Source organism: Manis pentadactyla, chromosome 13 (assembly GCF_030020395.1).
Source record: "Manis pentadactyla isolate mManPen7 chromosome 13, mManPen7.hap1, whole genome shotgun sequence".
NCBI lineage: Eukaryota > Metazoa > Chordata > Mammalia > Pholidota > Manidae > Manis > Manis pentadactyla.
The window spans coordinates 19,623,349-19,642,955 of NC_080031.1; the positions used below are offsets into that span (position 1 = coordinate 19,623,349).

Here is a 19,607-nt window from a genome sequence, read left to right on the forward strand (position 1 = left end):
ACCTAGCACCAAAATATTTAGTATGCAAAGCCCGAGTCTGTCCTGTGGGACAAGCTGTTACGTGTTTATTGTGTAGTTAAGCAGGACAGGAGCCCTGCCTCCGCTGCGGTCCTGGCCCAGCTCCTGCAGTCTGACTCCCAGAAGTGTCCAATAAAACCATCATCTGCAATGCAAAACCGGCAGAACATCTGGGAGGGTCCGTAGGTCTTCTCCAAATCACCTGTGCCCTAATTTAATATGAATAACAATTAGCTTACTCTTATCAGTTAATTGTTCCTCTTGTGGGTCCCCTCTGCCTCTGCTGGCCTCTCTTTCAGCAGGAGCTTTGGTCGGCTCCTAATTTGTAAGGATGCTTCCTTTTCTGACCAGCCCTTCCTTCTCGGCTACCACCCCAGAGAGGGGCTGGGGAAGCAGCTGGGCTGCTCCCTGCCCACCTGGGACCCAGTGCTGGGCGAGCTGTCTACGTTTCTAGGCAGCCATCCCCCTGGAGCCTGCCACAGGGGTTTGGGCTGATGTGAGTGTCAGGGTGCAAGAATCCCTCACTGTCCCCTGTGTGTGCCCGCCCGTCACAGCAGCCCTTTCCTCCCCAGGGAGTGACAGAGCCAGAGGCAGCGGCCCCACTCCGCCTGGGGCCATGGTGAATCCCCCAGGGCCCAGGAAGGCCTGCAGTAACTGGCAGACACGCACAAAATGCCCCCACAGTGCCTGGTTCTGGATGAGCCTGCGGGATGTGTGTGCCTGTGTTGTTTTGGGCAGTTGAGCTCATGGCTCAGAGCGAGAAAGCGGGGTGGCCTTTTAAGTCTCCTTAGGCAGGAGGTTGCTGAATCTGGACTGTTCTTGCTCCCATGACAAATTGGAAAAGACCCTTTGGTTACCAGGACTTTCAGCCGCCCTGTCTTCTCCTTTCCTTTTCGCAGGGTGAGCGTTCTTCCTAAGCTGCAGCAGCAAGGCCTCCCCTGCCCATCTCAGATCTCTGCATCTGTATGAAGGGAGCAGTGGCATGGCTTCAGGCTGTCAAAATGGCTTAATTTTTGTTTTGCTTTGTTTTTCCTGAGGCTGAATAAGGCATGAGAGGACATGAACAGAGCCCTGTGACTCAGGGAAGCATGTCTCTGAGGCACACTTGGGCCCATTCCCTATTCTCTGGGGGAAGTGAAAACAGCCGTCATTGCCCCTTGATCTCCCCAATTACTCCCAGAACCCACTCCCTCCAAGTCCCTTGCAACCTGGGTCAGCCACAGAGCAAGTGCAAGGGCTCTTTCAGTTCCTCCAAGGCTCGACACTGGCCCACTGCCCTCTTCCTGCCATCCCTCTGATTCAGGTGCGTCAGGAGGTACCAGCCTTCCTGTCAATCCCATGGAACTTTCTCTGCACTTCTCTGGAGGCCCTTGTTCATGCATGCATACTTTCACTTGTTCAGCTAACATTATATGCCTGTTATATGTGCCAGGCACTGTACTGGGCACCAGGTTGATAAGAATCACAGTAAAAACAGATACAGCAATAAACAACAGCAATTTAAAAAGTTATCTTTGATTAGGCACTTTATATAGACCAGATCATGTTCTAAGTCTGCATGTATGTTAACTAATTTCATGATGTTTATTTATGAGATACTGTTTATGATAAGGTTCTATAATAAATTCTGTTGCACAGGTCAGGAATTTGGGCACAGTATTTAGGAATTTAATCAAGGTCACATGTTTAGTAAGTGACAAAGTTAGCATTTGATGCTGGCAGTCTAGTTCTAGAACTCATGCTGTTCATCATCTGAGTACACCTTAGGAGTTTATATGCTAGTGAATGTAATAGGCAAGCAAATAAACAGAATAAACAAAGATGTTGAATGAGACACAGGAAAGAAATCAACCTCAGGAAGAGCTGGGAGAATCACTGGAGGAGCTAACTACAGGGGAAGACCGAGGAAAGCCTCTGTAAGGAGGTCACAGTTGAGCTGTGCCCTGCAGGATCAGAAGGTCCAGCTGCATGCAGAGCTGGAGAACAGATGCCCAGGCCAAGGGACAACCATAGTCCAAGCCTGGAGGTAGGAAAAGGTGTGTGTTTGTGAAACAAGACCAGATAGGAAGGCTGGAGCATGGAGGGCAAGGACAGAGCAGTATGAAGTGAGAACATTCCCTTTCAGAGTTTGGGGATTTGAGTGCATGACTGACCTCCTGTACAAGTGTCTCATAAAAGGAGCTGTTCAATAAATATGATGGATGTAGTCACTTATTTCTTTCTTCGACTGGCCTCTACAGCCAGGGTGGAGGGCAGACTTCTCAGGCCTTTGGGTGTTAACAGAGCTTCTGCAGAAGTGACTCCCTCCCCCTGAGCTACTCTCACCTTCTCTTTTTGGTATTTGGAAGACAAAGAAGGAACTAGGAGTTTTCCTTTTTGGGTGCTCTGATTTCATCCATTCATTCAGTCCAATTTCTGGGAGCCTACTCTCTGCCATGAGCTGAAAATAGATACATGGAAGATCCAGTTTATATTCCCAGTCTGGTGGTCATCTCAAGGCTGAGGCGTCTGCATTTCACTTTCTGCATGGCACCTACCACTGGATTATTCTGAAGGAAGGAAGCAGTGGCAGGCAATGGGCTGTCTAGGGCAGACTGAGCCCTGGGCAAGGGCTGCTGCAGATGGCAAACCCCGGAGGGGTGGGGCCACAGTGGGCAATGGCCCCCAGATTCTCTGTGTTATCACCTGAGATGCTGGATATAGTGGCTTTTTTGGGTGGAAGAGAAGAGGATACTGGGGGAAGTGCAGGTAAACTCCAGACTTAGAGTCATGAGTTCTGATCAGGCACATTCTGGAAGAAATGTTTTGTGTTAAAAGGTTGGAGAAATATCATGCTCAGTGTGTCAGGAGCAGACCTCTCTCTTCCCTTTCAAGACTCCTCAGGCCTGTGAATATATTTCTTTTTCTTCTTTCCTGGAGCCAAGAGAACTGCAAAAGTTGGGGTGGGAGATACCCATAATTAGCGGATTCTGCTGCTCTTTTCCCATCCCACAGGTGGCCTCATCCGTGTGCTATGGCAGACAGGAAAAGAGAGAATTCACACTAAGTGCTCCCTGACAGCCTCATGGAGAGCTGAAGGGGCTGAGGAATGTTTTCTGGCTGGCTTTAAAAAACAAACAAGAATCTGTCAGAATTTCTGGGCAGCAAGGAGGAGTATGGACATATGAATGAAAGGGGTGCTCAATGCTGAGGATCAAGCTTTTCCTCAGGCTTTGGAAAGAATTCACAATGGCAAGGGTAGAAAGCCTGGACACTGCTCAGCAGCAGGCCCTTTGGTGAGATCTCAAAGGTGGCAGTTCTGAGCCTTCTGCCCTTCTCCAGGTCAGTGTTGCTGCTCACCAGATGCCACACCCTAGAGATGAACTGCACCCAGGCCTGAAACTGGGAAAACTGCCCTTCATCTGATGGCTACTTGCTGGGCACATGTACTTAGGGTTTCTAGGGGAGCTGGTGATGTGTCCTCATATAGCCTAGTGATGGGTAAAGGGTTCAAGGATTTAGGGAGAGTTCTTGCAGGGCCCTGTGGGTTAGAGCACTCATCTGATAGTTCTAATTCTCTAGCTCTGTCCTCTGCAAATGGATGGTCATTTTGGGCTTTCTGGTCTCTAATTCCTCATTCAGCAAAGCAACATCCTAAATCCTCAATAATGTAGGTTTTACTGTCTCATATATACATATCTATGTTTCAGCACCGAGGCCAGTGCCACTCATGAGAGGCATATGTTTTCGCATCTGGACATAAGCAATATCCGGACTCTGAAAATTTGGGCTTGGCAGGAAGGCGTCACATTGTAGAAGCCAGGCTGTCATCCACACAGAGCCCTGTTTCCAGGCCTCGTAGCTGTGTTTCATTGAAAAAGGCAGGAGCTTCTTTAAAGTGACAGCCAGATAAGACATACGAGTAGAAACAAGATATTCAGGGGAGGACTGGAGAAGTTTAAGAGGTCCCATATTCCAAATGAGGGGCTGAACTAGATCAGGGATGGCAAATCAACTTTATTGTGCATGCCAGTTTCAGTAAATTAGTTGTGGATGAGTGAAGTGCTGTGTAAAGTGTTCTGAAACTACATCTGTGGCAAGCAGGACAGAGCACCAATGAGGTTTGCCTTGATGGGTAGTAGGGTAGTGATGGCCATTCATGCTAAGTGATATCTAAGATCCTTTTAACTTCTGGGATTATATGTCCCTAAAAATCAGTGATTCTATGTGTTCTCCTTCCGTTCTTTCTTTAAAAAAAAATTTAGTTAGTTCACCCTTCAACTAACTTCTGCTAGTGTCTGTTAGGTGTGTGTTGTTGGGCTGTACATTTTATTTCCAGCAATGAGCTTACAGCCTAAAGGGAAAAGGGACAAATAAATAGACACAAAGACAGCATTCTATGGAATTGATGACATGTTCTTGGTAGTAGAAATATGATGAGTTCCTGGCACAATGGGTCTCCCAAATCAAATTACAATCCTCTCTGCATGTCAGTGGCCCAACTGGTAGAACTTGAAAGTGAGCTGTCCATGACATAGCTCTGAGGTTCCAACTCTGAGTCACCAGTTTGCTGGTACACCGACCTTGTTTTTCTTTTTTCTCATTCTTAAAAATAATAATTTTTTTGAAGTATATACAATAGATATTGTATTGAATAGAAGTATTTACAAAGGATATGCAGTATTCAATTGGTTTCAAGTATACAACATAGTGATTCAACATTATGTACATTATTAGATGCTCACCCCAACTAGTGTAGTTACTATCTGTCCATAAAGAAGGATGTTACAGAACTACTATTTTCTCTATGCTGTACTTTCATCCCCGTAATTTATACTATGATTTCAGTTTTGTGCCTCTTTATCCCCTTCACCTATTTCAACCCCAACCCCTCCCCATAGTGACCAGCAGTCACTTCTCAGTGTCTATGAGCCTACTGTGTGTTGTTCATTTTGTTTTGTTTTTAGATTAAATACACCTTGCTGAATGACATTAGCCTGCTGATGAAGCTAGGGCAATCATAGGACCTCCTCTAGACTTAGCCTAGCTAAGTGGTCACCCAAACACCATCTAGCAGAACTCCATGGTTGCCAGACAGGAAAGCCCAGCACACTCACAATTGGAAACCATCCTTAAAGCTCCTAGTATTGTTTGGGGTATGTTGCTGAAATGTCCTTGTTTTAGGTTTGGGATTAAGGGGTAGGCTGGGAGTGTGTTTGCAATGAGACAACTTGGGAAGACAACTAGAGCTACTAGGACAGGCCTTTCCCACTGTCCTTGCTTCTTATTTCCCTATCATCTTCATGAATTTCAGCAGATTCATTTGTGATAAACCAGGCTTAAGAAACCTTAAGCAATGGGAAAGTAGACATTTTAATTTTTCAATTTGGCTCACACTGAGGCCAGAGAGGAAAGAAAGCTGCCCGGGCCACATCACATGGCTGCCAGTTCTCCTGCATGCTTTGACCCCCCAGTGGGCCTGGAAGCCTGGACATTTCCAGTGGGCAGAGGCCCTGCTGAGGCTGAGGTCTATAAAACCCAATCCATTCATCTCAGTGGTGAATGGTGACTCTCTTTGCTTCTCTTGAAGATCCCACAATTAAACAGGCAGAGAAATGTATTTCATAAAATATGTATATTGTTTGCTTTGCACAAAAGCATTTTAATCTCTCTTAGCTCAGAGCCAAGATGAGCAGGGGAGGAATAATCTTTCGCTGCACATTAGAATCAAGCCCTGGCCAAGAGTACCTTCTGGGGAAAAGCTTCATCATCATCATGTCATCATCGTAATCACCATCGCCGCCACCTCTATGCTCATCACCATCATCTCCACTATTTATTTGGTCAGTATATAATTACACATGAGTTCCACAGGAGTTCAGACTATGTCTTGTTCAGTAAATCAGTTCTTTGACTGAGCGCAATGCTTCTTACATGCTAGATGCCAGATGATTATCAGATGTTATAATTGTCTATTAAAAATGAAAGAAGTTTCACATAAATTATGTTGTTTGTTCCTGAGTATAACCCCATGATATGGGCAAGGTGGGTCCCATTACCCCCAAATTATATATAAGAAAGCTGAGCACAGATGGGTGACTTGTCTTGTTCTGCCCCTGTCTTGGGGTCTGACCTCACAGAGGTCATTGTCCTACTGTGGTCAGGTGTTCCTTCTTTGGTAGAATCTGATCACTAGTTTCCCTGCCCCTGCCTCCCTTCTGGCCCTGGCAGGAGCCTTTGCTTGGGGCCGAAGGTAGCCCTTAACCTATTTGGCTCCTGTGCTGTCAGACTTACCTCACTCCCCTTGATAATGGCACTCTGGCAGCACCAGAGCCTGAGGAGCAAATTCTTCATTATTGGATGGAGCTGACATGCAAGTGCAATTGGACTAAATTGATTGTACTTTCCAAATCATCACCCAGTTTCTAATTCTATCTATGAGATGGACTAATTTGAACAAGAATTAGCTTCTAAATTGAGAATCCAAGCCCTTGACCAGGAAAGGAAAGAGGGGCTCTGTGCAGTCCAGGCAGGGAAGAGATTTATGGGTCTGTTACAGGCCAAGGGGTTCGTCCAGAAAGGGTCTCTGGGCAAGAGGGAAATGGTGCACCATTGGGAGGGGCACCTGTCACTCTCCTCTGTGCTGCTCTGCTGTCTTCCACCATTACATCTGCAGCGGGCAGTAGTTTCTCAAAACCAGCTGAGTAGAGTAGTGGGCTTACATTCTGGCTCCAGCGGCCCCTTGGATAGAACCAAGGAAATGGGCAGAGGTAGATTTAAAAACCCTCCACCGCAGAGCTAGAAGGAACCGGAGGTAATTCCCCCAGACCCCTGCAGGACATGCTATTCTGTACAACAGCCTCAGAGGTGCCTGTCTTAGATCTATTTAACCCGATGCCAGAGGCCCCGTTGCCTTCGAAGACATCCCTTCCCTTGATGGTCTGCCTTTTAAATCAGTAAGTTCTTTCTATGAAAACTGAAATCTGCCTCCCTTTAACTCTTTGGGTCACGTGCTCTAGTGCCTCTCAAAATTAAAAGTACTTAGGAATCTACTGATTCTGATTAGAATCTGATTAAAATGTAGATTCTGATTCAGAAGGCCTTATATCCTGAATTGCTAAAAAGTTCTAAGGTGATGCTGATACCATGAGTCCAACAAGCGCTCTTTGAGTAGCCAAGCTCATGGGCACAAGACAGGGTAAGAGTTTGGAGGCAGCAGGAATGTCCATCTTTTCTTTTCATTTCCTATGTTCCATTATGTTCATAGTCAACAGGTTTTATAAAATCATAGGATGCAAAGTCTAGAAGAGACCTTCTCCTCCGAAAGAGATCTTGTGTAATTTTTTTCATTTTACAAATGAGGACACTGTAGCCCAAGAGGTCCAGAGATTTCCCTAAAATTATAAGGCTGGCAGAGCTGAGAACAGCTAGAATTAAGGTTTGCCAAGCCAGGATATTTTTCTCTTCAATGGTGCTGCCTTCAGATACTGAAAGTAAGGGGAGCAGATAAGAGAAGGTAATAAAATGTGGTTCCCAAGCTGTTGTGGGAGGCGGACTCACAGGGGGGCAGCTCCTTCCAGCGATGCTCTATAGGATTAAGACTAGAAGGGCTCAGGAGCGCCTGCTGGGGAAAGAGGATGGAGCAGGAGAGATGCGTGAGAGAAATAAGGCATCAGACAGGTGGGGAAAACATTCACGGAGAGTGGGACAGGCAGAATGCAAAATATTTGGGACTCCTGTTAAATAGGAAGAGATATTGGGAGGTAGAGAGAAGAAAGAAGGGACTAAATCAGAGAAATGGTGTCAGAGAAAACGGGCGCCCATCTCTCCCGTTCCTTTTCCCTGTAGTCCTCTGCCCTTTGTGCAGTATTTCCTGCTTGTAGACACATTTCCCCAGCTGTACACAATAAGCATCTCGAGGGTGAGGACCAGGACTGGTCGACCAGTACATTCCAAGCACCTAACCTAGGGCCTAGTGTACAGTAGGTACTTAACACACATGTTTGAATGCACAAACGCCTTACTAAATAATCAGAAGTGGGAAGGCAAAACTTAGGACTACACTGCCTGATAAGGAAAGTCTGATTGCTGTAGTTATAAAAAAAATGTCTTGATAGGAAAATGTGCTAATGAGACCTAGGATACCAAGAAGATTTGATGGATTTTGGATGTGCATGATGAGGGACACTGAGGAATTAAGAGGTATCTCCTAGGTTTGTGGATAAAAGAAGGGGAATAGCGGAAAGAGAATCAGATTTTTTAGGACAAACCAAGAATTCTGTTTTGGCCTTTAAGTTTGAGATGGATATTGAGTTCTGAATAGAGAGTATAAATATGAATTCTGAATAGACAGTTGGAAATGACTGGTCTCCCCAGATTAAGGAAAACTGCTGGAAGCTGCAGGGCTGGCCTGTGTCCCTCTCCACCCCTGAGGCTGAGAGAATCTTACTCTAGCTGCATGGAATAGAGTCAGAGAGCCTTCCTGCTGGAGCCTGGGCACAAGACAGGGTGAGAATTTGAGGCAGCAGGAATGTCCATCTTTTCATTTCCTTTGGACTGAGAGTTTATCGCCAGGACTCACAGCAATCCTGCTTGGCCACTGTTCAGGGAAACTCAGGAGCTTGAAGGCACCATGAAATAAATATGGGGCAGCAAAGGAAAATTGAAGCACAATGAAAAGGACCCTTCAGCACTTGGGAGAGAACAATCATAACACACAGGGTAGGTGCCTCTGCTAGAGGCCCCAGAGGGAAACAACAAGAGCAACTACAGAACCCAAACACCTAGGGAGATGACATCACAGCATTGTGGGAACTTTCTAGGCCTGGAAGTCATGTTTCCCAACTGAAAACTTCAGTAGCTGGATTAAAAAAAATGGCAACTCCTGAGAAGCAAATTAGTGTCTTAGAAGATCAAGTGGAAGAAATATCTCAAATACAGGGCAAAAAATAGTTCGGAATTATGAGGAAGAAAAAAGGAGGGAAGTGGAGGACAGATTCTGGAGACTTCACGTGTAAGTAGCAGGAGCTGCAGAAGGAAAAGAAAGAGAAAAAGGAGCAACATGGACATTTTTTCTTCGTTTGTCAAAAATCTTGAATCTGAACATTGAAAAAGCGCATTGAACTCTAGTTACATCTTCACTACCTCTCCCTCAGTTCTAGAGAGATGAGTACGCAGTCAACACTGACTCTGACAGGAGCTTTGGGAGAGGTGGGGGGGGGAGGATGTGGCTATAGACCACGTTGCTTCTGTGAGTGGCAGGACTCATCTGATGTTCATGGATCCAAGAACACAGAAGGAGCCCAGTCCCAGATGAATGTGAAAGGAGTTGGCTAGGCACCAATGTCTGGCTTCAAGCCTAGGCTCAGTGGTATAAGGGAAATGGGCATATTCCAGGCACCTGGGGCTCCCCTCCACTAGACCGCATGCTCACTTGCAGGTGCCCAGTGTCCCTGAGTGACCTAGGAACAGAGCACAGGGCTGTGAGGAGGCGTGATGAAACCTGGAGCCATGATTCCATGGCCCCAGCATCATGAGTGTGTGGGGCAGACGTACCCCAGCACCAATCTGCATCTTCCCTGAGTTTGAGGGACCAGGCACAGCTCTTCCTAACAAGCACATGGGGACCACACCAATTCACCAAACAGAACAGGCTTTTACCAAAAGTGCTGGAGCTCTGGTCACCCCAGAGTGACATACCTGCTGACCAGCCAGGATCCATCCATTCCTGGAGGCCAAAATGATGAAGGGTATTGAGGAGCAGGGGCATCAGGTTGGGGTCATGTCCACCTTGAAAGGTTCTGGATCTTTTCACATGGCTGGGGCATTTAGAAATTTCAAAACCCTCTCCAGCAGGAAAGCTTGGGTCAGCCAAAGGCACCCCTCTGTGTTCCCTAGTGCGCTGAGAGCATGGCAGCAGGAGGGGTGAGCAGGCGAGCAAGCACAGGCAACACCAGATAAGTCAGCCTCTGATGTGGGTTTGGAAGAACTGTCAGAATGCAGAGGTCATCTGATTAGCACTCTTCACTATTCTGGACTCGTGCTTAGGAATAATAGTCATTTTAGCTAATGTACATACCATCTCATACCATTTACAAACCACTGTCCAACATACTATCTCCTTATTATGACTATGTTATATCCTTGCATTGCTTCCATGAGAGACGTAGGGACAGAGATTACTATGTACCCATTTTACAGATAGGATAAGAGAACTGAGGCTTTTTTGTAGATGAAGAAAATAAGGAACTGTGAGGCTCAGTTGGTTCCAATTCTTCACCGCTCCCTGAATGTACACCCCTGTCATAGTCTTGCTACAGGCAGTATGGTTTCCTATTCTTTGACTCGAGGCCTGTCTATGTAACTTACCTGGGACACTGGACTGGGGTGGAAGTGACATCAAGCCATGCTGAAGCCAGGTCTTAAGAGGCTCTGTAGACCTTTGCCGTTTTCCACCTGTGCCATAGCTGTGAGAAGAGTTATTGCCCCTTGGCCTGGCCCCAGAACCTGTGGACAGACCCCAGCATTTGCAGGCCTACAGCCTGGAGCTGAGTTGCCCTGTTGGGCTGCAGATCTGTGCTGACAAATGGCCATTGTTTTAAGCCACTAAGGTTTTGTTCGTTTGTTTCTATTATTTCTATAGCAATCGCCAGCTGAAGCTCTGAGACACAGTGTCACCAAGTACTTCAACTTTTGTCTGCAAAAGGATCACTGAGATTCCTGTGGAAACACAGGCTCACTGGACCCCAGGAGATTCAGATTTACTAATATGGGGAAGGGGCCCAGGAACCTTCATCCTGACTTGATGCCTTGAAGCTCTGTGACAGGGGTTTGCCTACACACTGAACGGGAAAAGCCGCACTGCTTGCCTCAGTGGCCCATGGCTGGTGGGAAGGAGTGTTGGAATACATTTTTCAAGATCAGGGCTGTTGTCCTCAGGGTGCAAATATTTCTCCCTATGGTCCAGCCAAGACAGTGTGTGTGTGTGTGTGTGTGTGTGTGTGTGTGTGTGTGTGTGTGTGCTGGTTGTGTGTATGGGGTGCATCTCATTATTATTGTGACCTGGGGCCCTAGTCTGTGTGCTGTGAACTGTGGAGTTCTAATCTAGCAAATTGTTCCAGGAACGTGGCTAATGCCGTGCTCTGAACTGCTTGCAGCTGCAACTTCTTGAAGAGAGCTGCCCCACCCAACACAGGCAGACACACACATACATACATACACACACACACACACACACACACACACGGCACTTTTCTTTCTGCAAAAATCAAATTGGCCTCCTTGTTGCAGGCTCAAAGCAGCTGTTTATTTGTTGTTTTAGTGTTTTCAACTATTGTGATGAGGTTTGTTTCCTTCTCCTTTAACTGAATTACATGTCATTTAGCTCTTCCTAATTCAGTGAGCTGTGTATAAGACTCTTTTAATTCTAGATGTCTTTGATTAGCATGTATGATTATGTCTAAACTAGTTACTTCTTAGTAATTCTGTGGGGAAATTTGTTTAGCATTGTCTGCTTAGCATTATGGTGATAAAGAACCTTGATCTTCAGGTAGATTGGGCGTGGTAGTAGGCTTGATAGCATTCAAGGGCCACTATCAAGGGAGATGATGGAAGCAAGGTTTCTTAGATCTGAGGTTTTCTTGACAGCAAAATATCAGGATTATGAGTTAAGACACTGGGCAGCTCAGCGCAGGCCACAGAGCAGGTTTTAGCAGCAGGGAAGCCAGCCAGCTAGATCCCAGAGGCCATGGAATAGGGAGGTAAGCTAAAAGGTTGGCAGGTGAGGGAGCTTGACACAGAGGTGCCTGGAGAAGGTCAGGCTGGCAGGAGGCTGATGCAGAAAGCTCTGGCAGATGCAGCAGGGGACCGACTGCATGAACTAAAGTTTCCCAGTTCCTGGAAGGGGGTAAGCAGTGGCTGTGCCAACCCTAGAGGCCTAGAACAGACGGACTCGCCTAGGAGGGGGAGGATGAGCAGTAGCTGAGCATAGTATCTGGGGCCCACAGGCAGGCACTGACACACTCCTGCCTAAGCTGGATCATGGGGTGCGAGCATCTGCAGCTTCAGGGACCTCACACACTCTCAGCTCACCTTCCCTTTCCCAGATGTTTGTCAGGCTGCAGTCCTGCTGCATGAGATGGGGCAGGTGCTCCCCAGGATGCTGGGTGGGGGTCGAGGGGCAGGGGACTCCCTCCTTCCTGCCCTCTTCTGCACTTGCACATCGGCAGGGCCAGTAGGAGGCCTGGCTTAGAGGCCTGGAGGGCTTATAAACTGATGATGACTCTGTTCTGGAGGTGCAATTTGCTGCTCCCGAGCCCCCACCCCCATGTAAATTGCTGCTCTTCACAGCAGCATTAACGGATGATTTTAATAATAATGCAAGAAGGTTATACATTTTTCCTCAGTCAAGCCTCTTATGAGAAAATAAACCAAAAACAGAACTCTGGATACAGGAATGCTATTTTTAGAAGCAGCAAACCAGTGTTCTCTCCTTACAGTGGGAAAGGAAGGACCTGCACTCAGAGAGGCCCTCCCAGGGGTCCCACACTTCCCTGTGTGAGTACCTTTCAGGGGAGTGTTTTCCTCTTAGTTAGCAGGCAGGGAAACGGCAAGTCAGAGAAGCTGAAACAGCTGCTGGAGGGTGCACAGCTGTAGCGGGAGGGCAGCGTGCCCCCTGTGTTTCTGGTCCCAGCCGAGAGGGGAGACGTTACCTCCATCCTGACCCTTTCATTCCACCAGGAGAAGCCCCCGCCTTCTGGGAAGATGTCCGCTCGTGGGGCTGCCTGGGAAACCAACTGGAGCCAGGCTCTGCTCTCCTGTCCAGTTCCACTGAAGAGACGCGCAGGGATAAAAGCCAGGAAGATTCTTACATGATATCCCGTCCAGTGGTTTACATACTTGATTTTCCCAAACAATAATAAACTCCAGTGTTTACAACAGGTAAAAGAATTGCTGTTCCTGCTTCAGGGGGGTTAAGCCCTGGGGTTGGGGGTGAGGCAGGCTGGGGTGGGGGCAGTGGTTGGATCACCTCTTCCTGGCTTCCCAAGTACATCAGGGAGCTCCCGGGAGCCTCAGAAAAACCATGGATTGTCCCATACACCCATTTTGTGGGTATGGAGACTAAGGTTCCAGGATATTTGCCTGAGATCACACAGCATCCGAGAGCTTGGAGTAGGGCCCAGGTCTCCTGGTTCATTCTCTGTCCCTTAGTGGCTCAAAATCATATGCCTGGCCAAGATGGGCTCTGAGGAAACATCTGCTCTCTGCAGAGACCCGAGGCACTGGGTAGGTGAGTCTACAGCCCTTCCTGCCCCACCCCACTGCCCCAGGTTGCCCAGGACGCAGAACTAGCTGCGGCACAGTAACCTGCAATGTGCTTCTGGAGCTTGGCTTGGGGGGCTTCCTCACAGCCCAGCGGGGAGCACGGATGCCTCCACCAAGAAGCCGGACCTCTGCTGTTGATTTCTCATGATTGTGTTCATTTCAGTAAATGGAGTCCTTGAATGGGCTGCCATGTGTGATTTAGTTCTTATCCCCATTTTTCAGATTTTGGTTCGAAAATACGGTTGCTGTAGATAGAAGACCTCAAAATTGAGGAGGCTCCTGGCAAAAATGGGGCCTCTGACCCCACTGTGGGATGCCTTTCCCGAATCAGGGGTGGCCCTCTGCCAAAGTCCCCCGTTTCCTGACAGTTCTCTTCCCCTGCCCTTCTCAGTGTGCCAAGCCCCAGCCCCACACTGCCCTGCTCGCCCCCGGCTGCTCTGGGCCCTCAGCACGTGACCTTGGGGGGAGGCGCGTCTAGGTCTGTCCTGTATCGAGTGCCCGTTATGAGCAGGCGCTGGAGACACACACAGCGAGGAGGTGCGGTCCGCTTGGTCATGCTCCTGGGGGAGGGGACATGTAAGCAGTATGGTGTGGTGAGTTCTGGGGGCGTTCTGGGCACCTCAAACTGCATCTTGAAGAAGGCCCTCAGGAGAGGGAGTGAGAGAAGGTATCCTACAGGGAGGACCGCAGAGCCCAGAGCACAAGGGACATATCAGCCCCACTTAACCTTTCTCAGCATCAGGGAGTGTATCTGAGCCCCCTGATCCTATTTTCTTGAAAACTAACATTGCAGTGAAGGAAAACCACTGTTGGAGAGTCCCCGGGGCTCCTGCACAGAGGCCGCTGCCCCGCTGAGAGAGGCATAGCCGAGCCACAAAGTAGCTCATCGCTAGCTGCCCAGCGATGGAGGACACCCCCGGGGAAGGTTATCACGTCATCATTAGCTCCTGCAGCAGGGGGCGCCCTCCCTCCCGGACCCAGGCCTCCTGCGGGACTGGCTCTAAGGACAGGAACTGGGTGCTCATTAGGATGAAGCCACCCCTCAAGCAGCCACATGGCGTCTGCACGCACCGCTGGATCTGTAGAGAAGCGCCCTCCTCCATTTTTTAAAAACTGGGGTCTTATCTTGCCTTTTCATGGCACTTTTCAATGGATAAAGAATGTTCACATCTGTCTACTGCTCTCTTGTCTGCTGTGAGCATTATCATTCCCCTTCACTGCTGAGAAGGGGGACATTCAAGAGAAGATCCAACTTCCACTGTTAACAGGTGGGGAGCCAGGATTTGAATTGTTTTTTTGACAGTATCTCTTTCTAGTTTATCTCTGCTCCTGGGTTGGGAAGAGGAAAGGAAGAAAATAATATTTATTGATTGCCTCTCCTATGGAGACATTATCTATATGAACCCATTTTACTAATAATTCCTACTTTATAGGTGAAGACTGGGGCCCAGAGGGGTTAAACAATGTGCCCTAAGTTGCTCAGCTGCTGAGTGGTGAGCTGGAATTTAGTTTCAGGCTTCATTTCATTGTATCTTTCTTCTTTCCATGATATTCCTGACACTTCTGGCTCTGGGATAAGCTGGGTCCCTTCCCAGTCTCTCCTCTGTGGGTTCAGGCACAGTGTAACTCCCTTAAGTCTGCATGAAGGAGCTTTGCGGGGGACTCAGCTATTTCCTTCATTTTAGCCAGAATCACAGTTGGGGTCCCCAATAAGGCAGAGCCTTATTTGTTTGGGTTTGTGGATGTTTCAGAATTAGAACTAATTTCTGCAACAACAAGAACCTGGACAATGGCCCCTTCTAGGTATCACCAGAAGTCACCGCACAGCTGACCGCAGTCCATGCAGCAGTAAGGGGACTTACCCTGAGACTGGCAGCCTGCCTGCAGGGTCCGCAGCACTGGGCATTTTCAGCCTACTGCACCCTTCAGTGATACGCCGTCCCTGTGCCTGCCCTTCCCAGACCCTCCTGAACCCTGTGGCTTTACTGTGTCTCCCATGCTGGTTCCATTTGACTGGTCATTGAGGGAAAGAGGCTGGCCGGACCATTGTCATCAGCCTTGATCCCAAAGACCAGGGGGCAGTGTGGGGGCCCTCTGACTCCTGGCTTCAGCATCGGGACAGGGGTCCTAGGAGTATGCTCCAGTGTCCTGTAGGTGTCTTAGGCTTGACCCTAAAGGTCATTGACAGGAATGCTGAAGATAAATTACATGTCATATAATTAGAGTTAAGGGCCAATGAGTGAGATCTTCCAAATTTTGCTAATCAGTAAGCAAATGTAGGCACAATAGCTGTAGATTTGGCTGGTAGAAACTCAGAGAACTAAAGGAATTTCAGGACTATCTAATACAACCTATTCACGGATGCAGATAGGGCAGCCAGAGAGGAGACGTGGTATCCCTGATCACACCGCTGGGAAGCGGCAGAGCTGAGATCAGGGTTCATGCTTACAGGTGCTTTTTTTTTTAATTATGCCATGATGTTGCTATTTTGTATATTCTATTTCTTATCTTTATTTTGACCCAAGGTACCAAATTATTTCAGATCAAAATGTTCATTTGGGCTCTAGATTAGCTGCATGATTGCTGTATGGATCCTCTGCTGGCAGCTCTTTGCTGGCAGGGGCCAGGCCCTGCCCTGTGACCTCTACTTCTGGGGGAGACCTACCGGAAAGGGTGAGTGCTCACTGGATCCTGCACAGCCCACTGCCTGCCAACATGCCCCACCCACACCAAATACAGAGCTAATAAAATAGCTAAGAATGAGAACAGATGAGTTGAATTATGATAGGGAGGTGTGTTTTACCATATGTTAGAACATATCAAAAATCATTACTAACCAAGGCAGTATAGTAGCCAAGGAGGAGAGGGATTTATATACTGCAGGGTAACCCAGATAAGAGTCCTGATAGAGTGTAGGAGGTCTGGCATCTCAGCAGGGGGTAAGCAATCAGACACTATGGGGAAAAATGACTTGTTCTTTGGGAAAAATAAGCTTTTTAGAACTTCACTTTATACCATATGTCAAAAGGGATATATGTTAATGGGAAATTGAAATTAGAAGAAAATGTAAGTCTGTGCATACTTTGAAATAAAAAGCATATTTTAGACATAAAAGTAATAAAAGAAATAACAAGAATTTGATTATTTTTGAAAATTCTGTACATCAGAAGTGTTCTATAGAGAAAAGGAAAATGTAATGGAAAAAGTCACAGCTATCAAAAACAGAGAATAAATTATCTGAAGAGCGAAGGCCTATATTGGGAAGAAAAGTATTAAAACCCCATAAAAAATAAAGATCATAAGTGGGCAGGTTGAAATACCAAGGTCTAAGAAACATATTAAAAAGGTTAATTCTTCCTAGAATCAAATAAGTGCAAATTAGTGAAAATGAGTTCCTATTTTCACCTACTAAATCAACAAAGATTTGAAAGATATGCTTTTGATGTGTTTCAAGAACTGAGGACATATTAGCAGCTTTCTCATATGCTGGTCACTGATGGCAGGACCTTAATCTACAGCAGTGTGAGCACATGTATGAGAGGCCTTTATATATGTTCAAACCATTTGATTAAATATTTATCCTTTCTGTTTGAGATTCATGCACAAGGATGTTCATTCTAGTGTTACTTATTAGAATCACAACCCAAATATTAATTCCCTCTTTAAATCACTTATTCCTTAAATATCAAGCCTGCTATGTTCTAAACACCATATTCAATATTGGGGATATGTTGGTGACTAGAATGTACACAGTTCCTGCAATTTGTGGAACACTCTGTTTACTGGAGAGAAAAGAAACAAATGAGTAAAACAATTAAGAATTGTTTATCATTAAAAGAAAAAATTGTAACTGTGAGGTGATGGATGCTGACTAAACTTCTTGTGGCAATTATTTTGCAACATATATATATGTATATAAAATCACTAGGTTGTATACCTAAAACTAGTACAATGCTATATGTCAATTATAGCTCAATAAAACTGGAAAATAAGAAAATAGAGGATTGTTCTACTATGGTGTACAACCATGGTATAATTATGGTATGTCCTTACACTAAAATATGATGTGACCTTTAAATGTGATGTCTATAAAGAATGACATCCATCCATCCAACAAGTATTTGTGGAATACTTAATATGTGCCTGGGACTATGGTAGGTATAGAGGATACAATTGTTAAGAGAGACACATTCCCCGGCCTCATGGCCCTTACATAACCAGGAAATTCTATTACTGCTGATAAGGACTTTGGTATAGGACTAAGGTAGCCCATAGGAGAGGCTGTTACTGAAAATATGAGTAGTCAGAGAAATCTTCCTAGAAGAAATGTCATCTAAGCTGGGACACCAAGAATGAGTAAGAGTTAGCCAGCTCGAGGGGTCAGAGGAGAATCCTGCTACAAACAGGTATCAGGAAGTGCTTAGGAAAAAGGTAGGATACACAATACATGTAACATGACACCAATGGTACAGAAATCTGTAAAAACATACCAGGAAGAAATATAGTACTAAAATGTTAGCAGAGGCTCATGGAATTATATGTGATCTTTATTTCCTGCGTGATTCCTTTCTGTGGAAGTCAGGCAACTGATTTGTTCAAGCACAGTTTTCTCTTCCCGGGTGTCCCCAGGTAAATACTGGAGAGTCGTCTGGCTGGGCCACTGGGCAGGGCAGTTGCTACATAGCACAAAGCAGAGGCGTAGTCACCTGGGCTCCAAGCCTTCAAGAGAAGAGGCATATCTTCTTAAGAAAGTGTCCAAGACATTAACCCAGACATATATGGTCAATTAATATTTGATAAAGGAGCCATGGACATACAATGGCGAAATGACAGTCTCTTCAACAGGTGGTGCTGGCAAAACTGGACAGCTACATGTAGGAGAATGAAACTGGACCATTGTCTAACCCCATATACAAAAGTAAACTCAAAATGGATCAAAGACCTGAATGTAAGCCATGAAACCATTAAACTCTTGGAAGAAAACATAGGCAAAAACCTCTTAGACATAAACATGAGTGACCTCTTCTTGAACATATCTCCCCGGGCAAGGAAAACAACAGCAAAAATGAGTAAGTGGGACTATATTAAGCTGAAAAGCTTCTGTACAGCAAAAGACACCATCAATAGAACAAGAAGGATCCCTACAGTATGGGAGAATATATTTGAAAATGACACATCCGATAAAGGCTTGACGTCCAGAATATATAAGGAGCTCACACGCCTCAACAAACAAAAAACAAATAACCCAATTAAAAAATGGGCAGAGGAACTGAACACACAGTTCTCCAAAAAAGAAATACAGATGGCCAACAGACACATGAAAAGATGTTCCACATCGCTAATTATCAGAGAAATGCAAATTAAAACTACAATGAGGTATCACCTCACACCAGTAAGGATGGCTGCCATCCAAAAGACAGAGAACAACAAATGTTGGCGAGGCTGTGGAGAAAGGGGAACCCTCCTACACTGCTGGTGGGAATGTAAGTTAGTTCAACCATTGTGGAAAGCAGTATGGAGGTACATCAAAATGCTCAAAACAGACTTACCATTTGACCCAGGAATTGCACTCCTAGGAATTTACCCTAAGAACGCAGCAATCAAGTTTGAGAAAGACAGATGCACCCCTATGTTTATTGCAGCACTATTTACAATAGCCAAGAATTGGAAGCAACCTAAATGTCCATCAATAGATGAATGGATAAAGAAGATGTGGTACATATACACAATGGAATACTACTCAGCCATAAGAAAAGGGCAAATCCAATCATTTGCAGCAACATGGATGGAGCTGGAGGGTATTATGGTCAGTGAAACAAGCCAAGCGGAGAAAGAGAAATACCAAATGATTTCACTTATCTGTGGAATATAAGAACAAAGGAAAAACTGAAGGAACAAAACAGCAGCAGAATCACAGAACTCAAGAATGGACTAACAGGTACCAAAGGGAAAGGGACTGGGGAAGATGGGTGGGTAGGGAGGGATAAGGGGGGGAGAAGTAGGGGGGTATTAAGATTAACATGCAAGGGGGGGTAGGAGAAAAGGGAGGGCTGTACAGCACAGAGAAGGCAAGTAGTGATTCTACAACATTTTGCTATGCTGATGGACAATGACTGTAAAGGGGTTTATAGGGGAGACCTGGTATAGGGGAGAGCCAAGTAAGCATAATATTCGTCATGTAAGTGTAGATTAGTGATACCAAAAACAAAGAAAAAAAAAAAAAAGGGCAGTTCCTGTGTGGTAACCTCCAACGAGTTCTACACAAGGGTATAAAGGGCATATAAAAG

General features: G+C 46.2%; 1 long non-coding RNA gene across 1 annotated transcript; it reads left to right on the forward strand.

The window, feature by feature from the left end:
• The first annotated feature begins 13,841 nt into the window (after nucleotides 1–13,841).
• LOC130680302 (uncharacterized) lies at nucleotides 13,842–18,072 on the forward strand. Its single transcript, XR_008993255.1, has 3 exons — nucleotides 13,842–13,913; nucleotides 14,754–14,813; nucleotides 17,950–18,072. It is a non-coding gene; the product is annotated as an uncharacterized LOC130680302 (long non-coding RNA).
• The last annotated feature ends 1,535 nt before the right edge of the window (nucleotides 18,073–19,607 follow it).